This window comes from Hypanus sabinus, unplaced genomic scaffold (assembly GCF_030144855.1).
Source record: "Hypanus sabinus isolate sHypSab1 unplaced genomic scaffold, sHypSab1.hap1 scaffold_860, whole genome shotgun sequence".
NCBI classification, from domain to species: Eukaryota; Metazoa; Chordata; class Chondrichthyes; order Myliobatiformes; family Dasyatidae; genus Hypanus; species Hypanus sabinus.
The window spans coordinates 125,602-142,252 of NW_026781712.1; the positions used below are offsets into that span (position 1 = coordinate 125,602).

The 16,651-nt window shown below is 44.8% G+C and overlaps 1 protein-coding gene across 2 annotated transcripts in view; it reads left to right on the plus strand.

Moving 5' to 3' along the window:
• LOC132390323 (zinc finger protein 229-like) overlaps window positions 1-16,651 on the plus strand; it is a 52,149-nt gene that overhangs the window by 22,455 nt on the left and 13,043 nt on the right. Inside the window, exon 3 of one of the 2 annotated variants that reach the window (XR_009510865.1) lies at window positions 12,895-13,063. The gene's annotated coding sequence lies outside the window, so the exon portion shown is untranslated. Of the gene's footprint in view, window positions 1-3,773; window positions 3,896-12,894; window positions 13,064-16,651 lie in introns of those variants that run through there. The other variant, XR_009510866.1, reaches the window with a different exon arrangement.

Here is a 16,651-nt window from a genome sequence, read left to right on the forward strand (position 1 = left end):
TAAATCTCAGAAATCCCAGTTATTTAACCTCAAACGTGGCACCCGTCAGGGATGGATGCCCTTTAAGTCCCTTTCTCTTTGATTTGGCTATAGAACCTTTGGCGATAGCTTTTCGAAATTGTCCTGAACTGACCGGGATTTGGAGATGGGGTGTTGAGCATAAAGTTTCTATTTATGTTGATGACTTATTACTTTTTCTTTCAAATCGGTCTACATCCTTACCTCCAATGTTTTCACTTCTTGACCAGTTTAGCCAGTTCTCTGGATATAAACTTAATTTACATAAGAGCGAACTTTCCCCAATTAATAAAAAAGCACAAGAATTAACATTTCGTGATCTCCCCTTTAAAGTAGTCCACGATCAATTTACTTATCTTGGGATTATATTCACAAGGAAGTTTAAAGATCTCTTTCGTGAAAATTTTGCCAATCTTTCATATACTATAAAACAGAGTCTGTTACATTGGTCACCTCTATCTATGCCTTTGGTAGGTCGTATTAATGTTGTTAAAATGTATGTTCTCCCTAAACTTTTATATTTATTTCAATCAATCCCAATTTTTATTCCTAAATCCTTATTTGATTCCTTAGACTCTGTTATTTTGTCATATCTGTGGAAGAATAAGCGCTCTAGAATTAACAAAGTTTATCTCCAAAAATCTAAAGAAGATGGTGGCATGGCTTTACCTAACTTTTGTTTATATTATTGGGCAGCCAATATATGTTGTGCTACCTTCTGGTCTTTTTTCCATGGCCAACCCGAGTGCCCTAAATAGGTGGCAATGGAGTTGAGCTCCACTAAAGAATTATCTATCTCTGCACTTCTCGGCACCGTACTCCCTAGTAGTTTGTCCAGATTAATAGTTAATCCTCTTGTCAGACACACTTTGCGTATATGGGCTCAGTTTAGGAAAATTTATGGGTTCCATGGTATTTCCTTTTCTAGCCCTATCTTACATAATCACCTTTTTTTTTACCTACTGCATATGACTCAGCCTTCCATGATTGGTATAGGAAGGGCATTAGACATTTTGAAGACTTTTTTATTGATAATCGCTTTGCCTCTTTTCAACAGCTCTCTGCTAAGTTTAATCTGCCTAATGCTCATTTTTTTTAGATATCTCCAAATTAGACACTTTATTACTCCTTTAATCCCTAACTTCCCTGAAATGCCTGAGAAAAATGTTATGGACTTATTTCTTTCTATTAATCCAATAGGTAAAGTTTTAATATCATTTATTCGTGATAAATTAGCAGCCCTACGACGTGCCCTTGTGGATAAACTTAAAATGGCATGGGAGGATGATTTAAATACCTCTTTATCCGATGAGACTTGGAACTCGATTCTCAAATCGGTTAACCCAACCTCGCTGTGTGCTCGCCATTGCCTTTTATGGTTTAAGATTGTTCATAGAGCCCATATGTCTAAATCCAAATGATCTCGGTTTTACTGTAACATCAGTCCGCTTTGTGATAAATGCAAAAGGGGTGAGGCCTCTCTCATTCATATGTAATGGCTTTGTCCTAGCTTGGAGAAATTTTGGAAAGATGTCTTCATAACATTATCGTATATTCAGAATCACCACCTAGAACCTAACCCTTTAATTGCTTTGTTTGGTTTCGGGGGTGAGACAGATTTACGTCTGAGTTTGACTCAGTGTCGAATATTATCTTTTGCCTCTCTCCTGGCTAGGCGTTTAATCTTCCTTAGATGGAGAGATGTTGCCCCGCCCACACATGCTCAATGGCTTAACGATATCATGGCCTGCTTAGACCTTGAAAAAAATCATTATTCAGTCCTTAATTCGGATTTAAAGTTCCATAAGGTCTGGGGACCTTTTATTGAGTACTTTCATAACCTTCCTCTTGACTAAGGTTTTTTTTTCGGTCCCTTGCTTTCAGCTCCTTTTTTTTGGTAGTAGGCATTAATACCTTCTATTGCTAAGTGTATTCACAGTTCGGGGGTTTGATTGTCCTGATTTATATTCTCTATATTGTGTTGTGGTTGGTCTGGAGTTTTTTTTTTTGTTGCGGGGCTTGGGGAGGACACTAATTTTACATGTCTTCAATTTGGCTGCTTTCTCAATTATCTTTCTTCGTATCATATTATTATTGTATGTTTATTTTTGCACTGTATCAATGTTCTTCATTTTGATTCGGGCTTTTTTTTATCTGTAGCTATGTAGAAAATGTATAAAAAAACTAATAAAAAAACTCTGTGTTTGGTACTTAGTGAATTTATAACACAACTGGTGTACTCAGGCCTGCTGAACCCGGCCAGTGAATCTGTTCCACATCCGTCCATCTGAATCCTCCCCTGTTGTTTCCCTTGAATTCTCTGCAGACTGAGGAAGTCGAGATGACTGCAGTTCTAATCTCTGGGCTGATGAAGAATGACATTGTTCGTTAACCTCCTTAATCACAACACATTTCCACATTATGACTCATTTTCCCTGCTTTTAAAGGGTTGTTGGAAACGCCACTGTCCTCTAAAGACTTAAATTGGAATGGGAACCCATAAGTTGGATGTTCGAAGGAGCAGGGTCAGAAACCAGAGGTGGGTCTGCACAGGGCAGAGTTTGGGACTCTGGGCGATGGATGGACTAAGAACGTATGATGAGGAAAAAGGACTCAACAGTGGGGCGTGGCAATGGATGACAGAGTAGCAACATGTGGAAGCTAATTGGCAGACGAAATAACTTGGTTACCTGACTGACGAAAAATGCCTGTGGTGAGGGGCCCCATTGGTCGAGGCACATGTGTGTGTTGAGAATGGTTATACCTACTGATTGTTTATCCTGTAATATTATATCTGAATGGTTATTTGAGATGATCCTATCTGAAACAATGTATTGATTATCATATAAATTGTGAGATTATGTCCTTAACTGAATCAGGCTTGAAGTCATTGTGCCTTAATGAAGTTACCGTGGTCATTCATCAGTTTGTGTTTTAAAGCAAGATTTTGGTGAATGATTTTTGCCACTTGATTTTACCTGCATAAGTAATCAGATTGAGTTCAACTACTGCAGGATCCTGGAATGTGTTGGATTGTGTCTGGATTCTCGTGGCATTTTCTGCGTTTAGGGTCTTGTTTGCTTGTATTGCATGTATTTCAGATTTTTTTCTTTTTCTTAAACACCTTGTCCTGTATTTCCTCTGTTTCTGGGAAGAGATCTCCAACTCTCAGTCAGGTGCTCGGTGCTTCCTTGTCACCATCTAGTCTGCTCAGATCGTTGGGATGTCTCCCGTGGAGGGGTCATGCTCATTCCACTGGTTCATGTTTTCTTCCAGAGTGATGATTCATTTTTCTGAGTTGACCTCTCATTTAAGTTTTCTGCTCTGTATTTCTTATCACGATTGCATATACACACATGGAGTGCTGAATCCAGTTCATTTTTGATGAAAATACATATAACTAGAAGTTTAATCTGACTGTTGTGTGATTTCGTTTTATTTCATGTGTGTTATTTCTCTTCCTGCTCCTGTCCAAGGTAGTGTTAATCTAAGTGGGTTTGAGTGTAAATGGTCTTTTCTAAAGCTTTCTTAAGTTCTTGTTTATCATTCTAATTTTTACTGATTGAAATGGGACAATGATATTTTTATTTAAAAAAATTCAATGTCGGTATTGATGAAAATGTTTATTGCCTGTATTGTATTTGTTAATTATTGAGCTCTATTTGGTAGTTTTTTTAAAGCCTTGGACTAAATTTTGTCAAAGGTTTTCCCTATTCCGCACTACTTTCTATTTTCTTTGGTTGTTGATATTCCAGATACGTGGCTATCAAGAGTCCCGGTGAAGGGTCTTGACCTGAAATGTTGATTCCCATCCATAGATGCTGCCTGACATGCTGAGCTCCTCCAGCACTTTGTGTGTAGTTCTCCAGATTTCTAGCATCTGCAGGTCCTCTTGTTTCCCAGATACTTATGTTTCTTGAAAGAACAAGCCAAGAACAAGCGAGTAGTGGGGTTGTGTGGCTCTGTTGGTGAAATATTAAATAAAATCTTTAGAAAGAGGTAGTAAAGGGTTGGAAGGTGTAGAATCTGTGGGTAGCATTAAGGAACAGCAAATGTTAAGAAAAACCCTGATGGGAATTTTGCAGAGACTTCCAAACAATAGTAAGAATGAGGTCCCCAAATTACAATGGGAAATAGAAAATGTGTGCCATACGGGCGATGTTACCAGAGTCATGGGGGATTGTCATTCAGGTGATTAGGAAAATTAGGATGCTATTGGTCTCAAGAGGAGGAATTCCTGGAATGCCTACGAGATGGGTTTTTTTAGAGCAGCTCGTGGTTGAGCCCGCTTGGGGATCAGATATACTGGATTATTGTAATGAACTGGAATTAATTAGGTCACTTAAGTCCAAAGAACCCTTAGGGGTAAGTGTTCTTAATATGATAAAATTCACCCCGACATTAGAGAAGGAGAAGCTAAAGTCAGATATGGAATAAAGAGAATTAGAGAGGCATGAGATTAAAAATTGGTCAAAATTGATTTTAAAAGAACATGGGCAGGGACGAAAACAGAACAGCAATGGCTGGAATTTCTGGAAGCAATTTGGGAGGAACAGGATATATACAGGGGCATGCAAAAGTTTGGGCACCCCGGTCAAAATTTCTATTCCTGTGAATAGCTAAGGGAGTAAAAGATGACCTGATTACAAAAAGCATAAAGTTAAAGATGACTCATTTCTTTAATATTTTAAGCAAGATTACACTTTTAGTTCCATCTTTTACAATCTCAAAATAATAAACAAGGAAAAAGACCGGAAGCAAAAGTTTGTGGGCCCTGCATTGTCAGTACTGAGTGACACCCCCTTTGGCAAGTATCACAGCTTGTAAACATTTTCTGTAGCCAGCCAAGAGTCTTTCGGTTCTTGTTTGGGTAAATGTCTGGGTTCAGTCATAAGTAGCAAAGTACTGACTGTGGAAATTACAAATCAGATATTATTAGAGTCACAGAGAGCAGCAGCACTGAAACAGGCCACTCGGCCCTTCTAGTCCATGCCGACCTGTTTTTGTTGTTACTGCCCAGTTCCATCTACCTGCACCACAGCCTCCATACACCTCCCATCCACGTGCTCACACAAATTCCCTTTTAGTGTCTAAAGCAAACCCACATCCTCCACTTCCACTGGCAGCTCATTCCACACTCTCACCAACCTCTGAGTGAAGAATTCCCCTTCAGACTCCCCGAAAATAATTCACTTTCACCCTGAACGAATGTCCAATGTCAGGGTGAGAGGGAGGACGGGGCAGAGAGGGAAGACAGTAAAGGGAGGGGGTGGTCAAATGCAGAGAGTGAAACAGAGCAGAGAGATTATACTGAATATATTTCAGAAAAAGTAATTGAACTTGCTGCAAACCTACTCTCCATATCCTGTACATTCTTAACCAAATTATTGATCTAGATGACAATAATGGTTGATGTTCAAAGTAAATGTTATTTATCAGAGTGCATATATGTCACCACGTACAACCCTGAGATTGTTTTTCCTACAGGAACGCTTAGCAAATCTATAGAATAGTAACAGGAGCAATGAAAGATCAAGTGGAGCATCGAATTCAACAAACTGTGCAAATGCAAATATCATTAAATATCAATGAATAATGAGCGCAATGTGGTGTAACCCTGGGGAACCTCACTAAGCCCAGGCCTCGAGTCCAATAAACAGCCTCCCACCATCACTCTCTGCTTCCTACCATCAAGACAACTGTGCATCCAGTGAGCCAGCTCTCCCTGGATCCCATGTGATCTGACTTTCCACAGAAACTTACCATGTGAACCTTATCAAAGGCCTCACTGATGCCCAAATAGGCCACGATGCTGGGACAGAGGTTTCACAGATAAGAGGGCATGGATTGAAGCAGAGGATGAGCAGGTTTAGCGGGATCTGAGGCGGAGATTTTTCACTCAGAGGGTAGCTGAAATCTGGAACTCACTGCCCGAGGTGGTGGTGGAGGCAGGTCCCTTCACGACATTTACGAAGTGGATGAGCATTTAAAATGCCGAGATACAGTCGGCTGTGAACCAAGTGCTGATACATGGGACCAGTGTAGACAGTGAGTGGATGGTCAGAACAGGTATGGCCGGCCAAAGGCCTGTTTCCGTGCTCTGTGATCCACCACTCCGGACATGCTAAATTAACGATAGGGACACCGCAAGGCATTGATTTCAAAACTCCACACCCCTCTCCAACCTGAAATAAACCAGACTGCACCCCTTTGTCACCACTGTGAGTATCTGTTTCTGTCAAAGTAATATACAAATTGATCACTTCTGCTAAACAACTGGCAATTGATGAAGTTCCTGTGTCTTCTTCCATTACTGTTGCTGCCTTACAGCAAAACTAACCCTCTCACTGTGGCAGAATCAGTGATTAAATCCGGCCCCAAACATCGTGATTTCATCCCTGCACATTGTAACTTGAACCATCTCACTGACGATATGATGGAAAAACAGCCCCTGCCCTCTGCACGTGTGATCACATCTCCCCTGCCTCTGACAATTCAAATACCCTCAGAATGGTTTTCTGATTCAGTCTGAAGGTTATGGTACATTCAGCTCATCATCTGACCTGACAAACCGTGTCTTCCCACAGCTGGTTCCACCTGTTGGTGTGTCCTCTTTCCTCCTCCTCCAGGGAAGCTGCATCTCCACACAAACTCCTCATTTGAGACGGCTGTCTATACCCGTGACACAGGAAATCACATCTCCGTCACTCTCCTGATACCGTGTCTGACCTGCTCACCCCCGTATCCTCCATCAACAAGCTTCTTCCTCAGTCACCGTCTGTGAGATTATATAAAAATACAATTACTGTAAAACGATCTGTCAGGCAGCCCCTGTACCCCTCCACCCTGAACGATGGTTTGCTGATTAAAGCTCTCTCTCCTCAGCCCTTCCCTATTCCTTTTCCCTTTGCAAACTCCAGCTTTGCCAGCTGATCCGAATCCACTGTGAGGACATTTATATCTCACAGGAGGATGTAGAAACCCGTGTTGTTCTCTGATACAGAGGTCACTGACACCCCACCGCCATCACAATCTGTACCAACAGCCCATGACGGTGACAGCTCTTCCAGACACTGGGGCTTTGTAACAAACACAATGTTAACAGCAAGATTAGACAGCGATTAATTTGAAGAGAGAATTGCTGCTTCCTGAAAGGACACTCGAGCGTCCGATACAACGGAGCAGATCCTCCCCGTTTACAACTTTATTTGACCCGGGTCACGGAACGTCCGATCATCCCACTTTCTCACAACAGCAACCCTACCCACCTCCCCCTCCCCCGACTACAGTCCACTCATAACCTCTACCCACACACACACAGACAGATCCCCTTCATCCTAAACCCCTCCCAGCCCGGGGAACCATAACTAACTGATCCCACAGCCCGGGCTCGGACGCAAACCTAAAACTGGGGCTGCGGGACCGGAGAGCCCGGAGCCTCCAGCCGTCCGGCAGAGCTCGTTCCCGGCACTTTTCATAGAAACATGGAAAACCTACAGCACAATACAGGCCCTTCGGCCCACAAAGTTGTGATTCCACACCAACCGGCCCCCGTTTTCCACAAACCCGAGATCAGACCCTTCTTCACGGACGCCTGGACAGAATGATAGCTACGGTCGGCACTCTGCTTGCGTTTAGCAGGAGCTTCTGGGCTGCACCAGCCGTGGCCGGAGGTCCCAGTGGCCGGAGGCGGGAGGGACAACGAAGAGGTAGATCGCAAACGTGACAAAGTCTGCAGATGCTGGAAATCCAAAGCATCACAAACAAAATGCTGGCGGAACTCAGCAGGTCGGGCAACATCTATCGAAAAGAATCAACAGTCAACGTTTCCAGTTGAACCCTCCTGCGTTAGTGATCCTGGAGCCTGAGGCACAAGTTGGGCTGACACGGTGGAATGGAAATCAGAATGAAAATGTTTGTGCACTGGGAAGTCCCGATCGGAGCGGATGGTTCAACGGTTAGTTTATTCTCAAAGCAGTATTCCATAACCAGTGCTTTGTTTTTTCTTCTCCAGAGAACCACGAAACAATGAAAGCATGAAAGTCGGTCAGAGAGAAAAAAAATGGAACTCCCTCCCCACCCCCCGTATCAAAAAGGACGGCATCCTGATTATCAACCCCAAAAAACCCACCACTCCCGCACAAAAGGGAAGAAAAATATTGACACCCGTTAAAAAATATTCCTACCCGGCACAACTGCGGAGGAGCCGGTGTCACCAGTGTAGAGGCGGCCGCATCGGGAGCAGCGGACACAACAGGCGACCCCGGAAAATTCACAGGTGTTGTGTCGCCTCACCTGGAAGGATGTTTGGACAACGGGGCCGTCCGGCCCTTTCACTGTGACACCCCGAACTCCACATCAAATCCGTCCAAACGGATCTGGGTGAACTTTAATGACCAATAAATATAATTCTTCTCAGCGATCAGCTGTATGAATGATCCCCTGACTCTGAGAGGAGGGGATATCTATGGTCCGCACTGTCAGGGTGTTGAGTTTACCAGGAGACAAAGACTGCAGGGACGAGAGGTTTTCTGTTGACTAATACACTGTGTGTGGACCCCGCTGGCAATTCTGGTGTTGTGACCCGAATCGAGACAAACACCACGCTGCCCACTCCACCAACAACACGGCAGAGCCGGACACATAACAGGGGACTTTCCATCCCACAACACTGGAGTCAGTGATGAAACCCGTGATTAATGTTGTTGTCCCACTGAAATCATAAGAAACTTCCATTACGGTGCTATTAAATACCGGCGCTCCGCCACAGATGACATCACACCCCCACGAGCCTGACGTCACACATGGGCTCCCCGCACCGGGATCTGCCGTCACGCGCGTGGTGTCTTACATCACCCACGCGCTGCTGTGCTCGAGGTTTATCGGTTTAACGGCTGAGCTACCAATCGCGTGACTATCCCCTCCCCCTCCGCTGAAAACCAATGCCTCAGGCGCTGCGCTCTTCGTATTGGTGCGCAGGAATATCAATCAGTGGTTACACCCAATAGCGGAAGCGGAGCAGTGTAGAGGGCTTTACCCCCTCTAAATCCATCACCCGCTCTCGCACAAACTCTGAATCAGAGCGGAACAAATCTTAAAGTAAATGTCCCATTTTTAGATTTATTTTCTTTCCCCCTGATGGAAGTTGGGACTTTTGTGAAGCGTCAACTGCGGCCAGGTATTGCTGAGAACTAGGAGAAGACCACTCGGCCCGTCGGTTTGATGCCGGTTCCCCGGGGAGGGAGAGAGAGAAGGGATTTTATTGGAAGGATGAAGATGGTGAGAGAGGGGGCGGACAGGATGTTTGTCCCGGTGGGGACAGGAGGGGCTCATCTGTGGAAATGTCTGAGCCCACGGTGGTGTCGAGCAGAGGGATTCACCACACTGGGGGAAACACCGGCAGACTGTTGACCTGCAAGCGGGGCCTATCGTTCGGGCAAAGTGACAATTATTTGTACTTTGTTGAGATTGTACCTGGGATATGGTGTCATAACCCGTTCCCCATACTGACACGGGTTATACAGACCAAAGAACAAACTGCCGGAGGAACTCAGTGGGTCGGGCAGCATCTGTAGAGGGAAATGGACCGTCAACATTTCTGGCCGAGACCCTCCCTCTGGACTGAGAGTGGACGGGGAATATTCAAAGAAAAGAGGTGAGGGGTGGGGATGGGGCAGGAGCTGAGGAGTGAGAGGTGGATCCAGGTGAGATGGAGGTGGGAAGGTGAAAATAGTGACGAGGTGGGAGGTGAGTGATTGGGGCAACACGGGGCTGCAGAAGATGGAAATTAATTCCATGATCGAGGAAATGAGGATCGGGCAGAAACGTGTGTCTGAGATGGGAGATCTGTGAATGTGAAATAATGTAGGAAATGAGGCCGATGTTTCGGGCAGTGTGTGAGGGGCGAGGAACAGTCACCGGTCACGTGGGAGACCCTCCACCGTTACGTGATCATGTTTTACTGCAGATCGGCAGCATCTGCGTGTTTGTCTCCGAGGCCCCGCCCCCTCTCTGATGACGCAATAAGCACACTGCGCACTCTCACATCCCCGGGATGGGTTGTGAATCTTTTACTTTGTCTCTGTTCAAGCGGGTACGGTGCGGCTTATTTTCTGCGGAATCCTGCTCGGCAGAGTTTGCTCGCCGCCTCGGACGGAGAGCCGGGGGTGGAACGGATGATTCTCTGCGGAGCGAGACCGACAAGATCCATGCGGTGAGTACTGAGTCCGGTCCCGACCGATGCTGGTCAGTGAGTCCCGTTAACTTTCCCGAACTCGCGATCTCACCCTGCTTCCTCGACAAAACCTATCGGGGTCTGTCCGGGTTGTAAGACCTTCACTCCGAACGTGTGGATACTTTCTATGGTGTGTTGATAAAAGTTGGTTCGGGGAGAAGGGTAAATGCTAAAGTTCCTGTTGTTCTATCTTTGTCATTTTAGTACATAGTAGCATGTACTGTTAATTCAGTGTCTGTGCATTGCTGGAGGACCGTCAATGATCGTCCTTGATCCCTGCTCCCCCCCCCCCCCCGTTCCATCTGCTTAATCCCTGCCCATCTTGTTCAACCTCGGTCCAGCTTGCATCCCACCACCTCGATGATAAATATTGCCAAACTCTCTTCTACCGAGTTATTTCTGAAATCGGTGTTTGTTACCTGAACTGCCAGAGGATTTATTTAATGCAAAATAAGGAAGGATAAAGACAGTCACTACAATTTTAGTTTCAAAGTTACCAAATGGCCGTTGTGTTATTCTTTGCCAGACGGAACCACCCAGTATTTAAAGTTGAGTCTGATATTTCCTGTTTTGGTCATGTTTGGAGAGGCAATTTTCCTGTTACCGGGAACAGCCAGGATCTACAGGGAGTGGTGCACATTTTAATCGCTCTCTGGTCATTTCCTCTCATTGAGAGTTAGTGGCCTCGGGAGCAGATGGAACAGCCTGATAGTGGGGTGGGGAGGATGTTGTGAACATTCACTGTGTCGACTGTATTAACCCTGTGTTGGAATGAAGAGAAAACTGATGAATGTGGGCATTAAATTTGTGCAACTTTGTTCATGCCGTCACAAACAGCTTGTAATCAGTCAATAGTTGTGCATCGTTTAAAGTAAAAAGAGAAAATGCTGAAACCGTTCAACAGATCGGGCAGTGATAGTGAGTCTTCCACAGTTTCTCTTTCCACAGATCCAATCTGATGTACCGAGTTTCCAGTATTTAATTTCAATTTGAACTGAAAAGCCTGTTATTCCTGTTAGCCCACAGGAAATGCGACGGCCAATTGTGCTGGGCAAGATCTCATTTAACAATCGGATAATGATAAAATGCTTTCAGTTTATCTGCTCGAGACAATGTGAAACGTATTCCTGCCTGCTGGTGACCCACGCCCAGGTTTTCCAGCCCAATATCTGGCCCAGTCAAAGGATTATCAGGTTCCCATTCTGCCATAGGTTGATGCAGGAGTGTCAGCTTTTGAACTCTGAATGGCGGACACACTGCAGCATTGTACCGGCCGCAAGGGAGTCCTGGGAAATTGGTGCTTGGGCTGTAAACCTGGGATGTAGACTCCGGGAAGATGGAATTGTCAGTTTTTGAGATTTGACCAGGACAGTACTTCTGCAGATCGGGCTGAATGTTCCTCCTTCCACAATGAATCACAAGTCTCGGGTTGCTGGAAACCCCTGGTTGTGGGGAAATCCCCGATGTGGGGACGAAGTGTGAGGATTCTGGGTTAGGTCAGTGGTACGTGTGACCCTATCACGAATTTTGATCAAGGTAAAATGGATCTGTGGCTCGAGCTGCTCGGGCTTATGAGGTGTTAAACGAGTATTTCTGGTCTGGTCTCTGCTGTTTGTTTCTGGGGTTCCTTTGGAGGCAATGACTGCTAATCTGAGGTGAGAATGAGTTCCTATACCATCCCTCACATCGAGAGGAGGTCATTAAATGTTTGCAGCAATAGAATTGGACCCAGGGGTTCAGTGTTCAAACCATTTTGCATACTTCCCCTCACTGTCACCTGTCTGTTAGTCACTGGTTCTGGGTCTGTGCTCAATGGAGTTCAGAAGGACAGTAGGGGCTGTGTTGGTGCTTGTTTGAGGAAACCTACCAAAATGCTGAAAGAACCTGGTTACAGTGGACATGGAGAGGATGTTTCCATTAGATGGAGAGTCTGGGAACTGACAGCCCAGTCTCAGAATAAAGATGCTTTCCCTTAAAATTGAGAGAAGGAGAATGTCTTAAGTAAAGGGTGACTGATCTGTGTGTAAAGGGGGCATCTTCTTTTTCTTTATTAATGCGTATGTTAATCAAAATGGCTTACAAAGGAATACAATTCTTGTGATCAGTAACTTTTAAACCAAACAAGCTTCCAGCAGTCTCTCGCAACAAAGAAGCATTCCTGCTTTTAACAAAGCAAAGAAGCCATTTTGATTAACATACGCAGTAACAAAGAAAAAGAAGAAACCCCCTTTACATGTGGTATTTGTTGCCACAGAGATTGGCTGAAACTGGAATTTGGGTATATTTATGGCAGATATTAATATATTTGTGATAGTTCCAAGTAGCGGCAGGGTTACAGGAGGAAAGCAGGAACATGGAGTTGGAATAAAATCAGCCCTGGTTGAGTGGTGGGCAGACCAGATGGATCGAATCACCTAATTCTGTTCCTGTGTCTTAGGCCCTACCATGACTGAATGATGGATCCTTTGTGTCCCATATCAGGTTTTGTAACATGTGAGGGACAATTACAGATTTGTTCACTCAGATCATTATATTTGTCTTAATGTTTAAATTTCAGTGAGTCTTATTTTTAGGAACATTGAGCAGTCATGTTTTGTTCTCCTTTGTATTGTTAACGTGCTTCATTATCTCTCTGGTTAAAGTTAGACCTGCAGTGAGAGGTTTATTGGAATAAAAACCCACAATGGGAAGCAAACCACGACTGAAGACGAGGGAACGGCAACAAGTGAAGCAGCCCGAGGACTGAGAGCACCGACTGGAGAGAACCCATCTGACTCAGAGATTCCATTGATTCAGTCAGCAGAAAGTTTGGTGAGTCTCATTTACTCTGATACTGGTCCTTTAGACATTATATACCTGTACAAAGGAAGATAGGAAATAGTTGGAGTGAGACTGAATGTACCCAGAAGTACCAGTTATGCCTCTGTCAGACCCAGATGCAATCACTCCAGCTCTGGTGATGTGCTGTCAGTATCCCAGCTCTTTAAAGTCACTCACATTCCCTCAGTGTTTGCTCATTTCAAGGTCTTCCACCCTGTGAAGTAGCGTTTGGGCACTTCTGAGTGGGGAGATGGAAACAGAGGGGGGAGTTTATACATAATAACTTTCAAAAAAAGTAATTCTTTGAACTTACTCGCTGCAAACTTGCTGGGCCTTTTCTCCTTGTAGTGACGGAGAATGAGAGATGACCTGATAGAGCTGTATAAAATGATGACATGTTTTGATCATGTGGATAGCCAGAGATTTTTTGCCAGGGCTGAAATGATTGACATGAGGGGGCACAGTTTTAAGGAGCTTGGAAGCAGGTAGAGGGGGGATGTCAGGGGAGTTTTTCCGCACACAATGGTGGGTCTGGAATGAATTGCTGCCGACGGTGGTGGAGGCGGACGCAAAAGTGTTTTTTAAAAGACTCTCAGATAGGTACATGGAGCTCAGAAAAACAATGTTATACAGTTGGGTAATTCTAGACTGTTCCTAGAGTAGGTTACAAGGTCAGCAGAACATTGTGGGCTGAATGGCCTGTAATGCGCTCTATATTTCTATATTCCATGTTCAAACTTACTACCTACACCTGTATATTCCCAACCAAATGATTGATATAGATGACAAGTAACAATAGGTATAACCGTGGGGAGCATCACGAGACACTGGCCTCGAGTCCAATGAACAGCCGTTCACCATCACCCTCTGCTTCCTGCCATTCTGCTGTTACCAGATTCTGGGGCTTTGTGACAAACACAATGTTAACAGGAAGATTAGAAAGTAATTAATATGAAAAGAGAATTGTTGCTTCCTGAAAGGTCACGGATACTGTCTGATTCAATGGACCAACTCCTCCGTGGTTTACGATTTAATTTGTCCTGGGACCCATCTTCCTGGGTGAGTCAACGTCCGATAACCCACATCCCCGACCTCCCTCCACCCCGCCAATGGCCCCACAACTGCTCCCCATTTACCCCACACCCGCACACGTAAACAGATCCACTTCACCCACATCCTCCCTCCCAGCTTGGGGAACCACAGCTAATTGATCCCATACTCTCGGCTCGGGCACAAAACTAAACCCAGAACTGCAAGACCAGACAACCTGTACTCTCCAGTCGTCCAGCTCGGTCCAGGCTTTTTTCCACTGCAGCCGATGCTCAATTTACACAGATCTGGGATCAGTCTCTTCCTCACCGCTGCACGAACATGAGAAACTCTGGATGACACCTGTTATGTTTCCTTCATTGTTCCCCCGAAATCATGAAAAACGTCCATTGAACAGCTTTTGAAAACAAGTTCTCACCCACATGTGACGTCACTCTGCGCCCCCACATGCCTGATGTCACGTGTGTACCCCACACCGGGATCTGACGTTGTGTGTGCAGTTCCTTACGTCACGCTGGCGCTGAGACGGTTGAAATTTACCGGCTGAGGTAACAATTAAATGACTCACACACCCCACCCCACAGTCAATAGAGGAGTTACACTCTTCCCATTTGTGAAAAACAATGACAATCACTGGTTACACAAATAGCTGAGATGGGCCATACGAGGGGGCATTACGCTTGCTGATCACTTCTGACGCTCCCGTCTTGAACTCCAAATCAAAGCAGAACAAACCTCAAAGAAATTGTCCCACCTTTTGAATTATTTCCATTTCTCTCCGAGGAAAGTTGGAAGTGTTTCTGAAGCATCTTCTCCTCCCGTCAGTTGATGCTGATTCCCTGGAGAAGGAGGGATCCCGGCCAAAGGAGGAGTGAGAGGGAATTAACAGGGAGGATAAATATGGTGTGACGGGTTGGATAGAATGGAGTCTGAGTGGTTGTTTATCCTGGTAGTGGATCAAGGAGCAGGATGGGGAAAGGAGCCCATTGACATTGGGGAAGGGACATGAGGGACACGTGTGGTGGAGAGCACAGATATTCACCTTATTGGTAGACTGTATTTTCATATTGCTTGTGACACAGGATTGCATAATATATGTTCCATCTGTTATCTGAATGTACTTGCCTGTGATGCTGCTGAACGTCAGTGTTTCTCTGTACCTGTACCTTCCCGTACTTGTGCACTTGCAATAAATTCAACAGGACCTGAGAAATCTCAGTGAGATTTGATTAGTGATGATCACCTTGGCAGCTCGGTAGAACAAGTGTAAAGAACATAAAATATAGAAATATAAAGCACGTAACAGGCCCTTCAGCCCACAATGTTGTGCTGGCCATATAACCTGATCTAGAAATTTACTAGAATTTACTTGCTGCGCGGCCCTTTATTTTTATAAGCACCATGTAGCTATTTAATGAGTCTCTTAAAATGCTCTATTGTATCTGCCTCTACCACCATCACTGCCAGAGCATTCCACGCACCCACCGCTCACTGTGTGAGGATCTTACCCCTGACGTCCCACTTGTACCTGCTTCCAAACACCTTAATTCTAGGCTCCTTCTTGTTCGTCATTTCAAGCCTGGGGAAAAGCCTCTGGCTATCGATACAACCAATGCCACCCATCTTTTACACCTCTGTCAGGTCACCTCTCATCGTCCATCGCTTCAAGGAGAAAAAGCCAAGTTCACTCAACCTATTCTCATCAGCAATGCTCCCCAATCCAGACAACATCTTTGTAAATCTCCTCTGCACACTCTCTATAGCATCCATATTGTTTCCTGTAGTGAGGTGACCAGAACTGAACACAGTACTCCCAGGTGGAGTCTAATCATGGTCTTATATACAGTCGGCCCTCCTCTAAAAAGACCCCATTGGATGCACCTCTACCACCGTTGGTGCCAGTGCATTCCACGCACCCACCGCTCACTGTGTGGAAAACTTACCCCAGACGTCCCCCTTGTACCTACTTCCAAGCACCTTAATACTATGCTCCCTCTTGTTAGCCATTTCAAACCTCGGAAAAAGCCTCGGCTATAGATGCAACAAATCCCTTTCATCTTTTACACCTCTGTCAGGTCACCTCTCATCGTCCATCGCTTCAAAGAGAAAAGGCCAAGGTCACTCAACCTATTCTCATCAGGCAAGCTCCCCAATCCAGATGACATCCTTGTAAATCTCCTCTGCGCTCTCTCTATAACATCTATATATTCTCCTGTAGTGGGGTAACCAGAACTGAACACTGTACTCCCAAGCGGAGTCTAATCGAGTTCTTGTATAGCTGTAACATTACCTCACGCTATTGAACTCAATTCCATAGTTGATGAATGTCAACACACCATATACTTTCTTACCAACACTGTCAACGTGTGCAGCACCTTTGAGTATTCTATCGACACGGACCCCAAGATCTCACTGATCCTCCACATTGCCAAGAGTCTTACCATTGATGTTATATTCTGTCTTTGAATTTCATTTACCAAAAAGAACCACTTCACGCTTATTAGTATTGAACTCCATCTGCCACTTCTC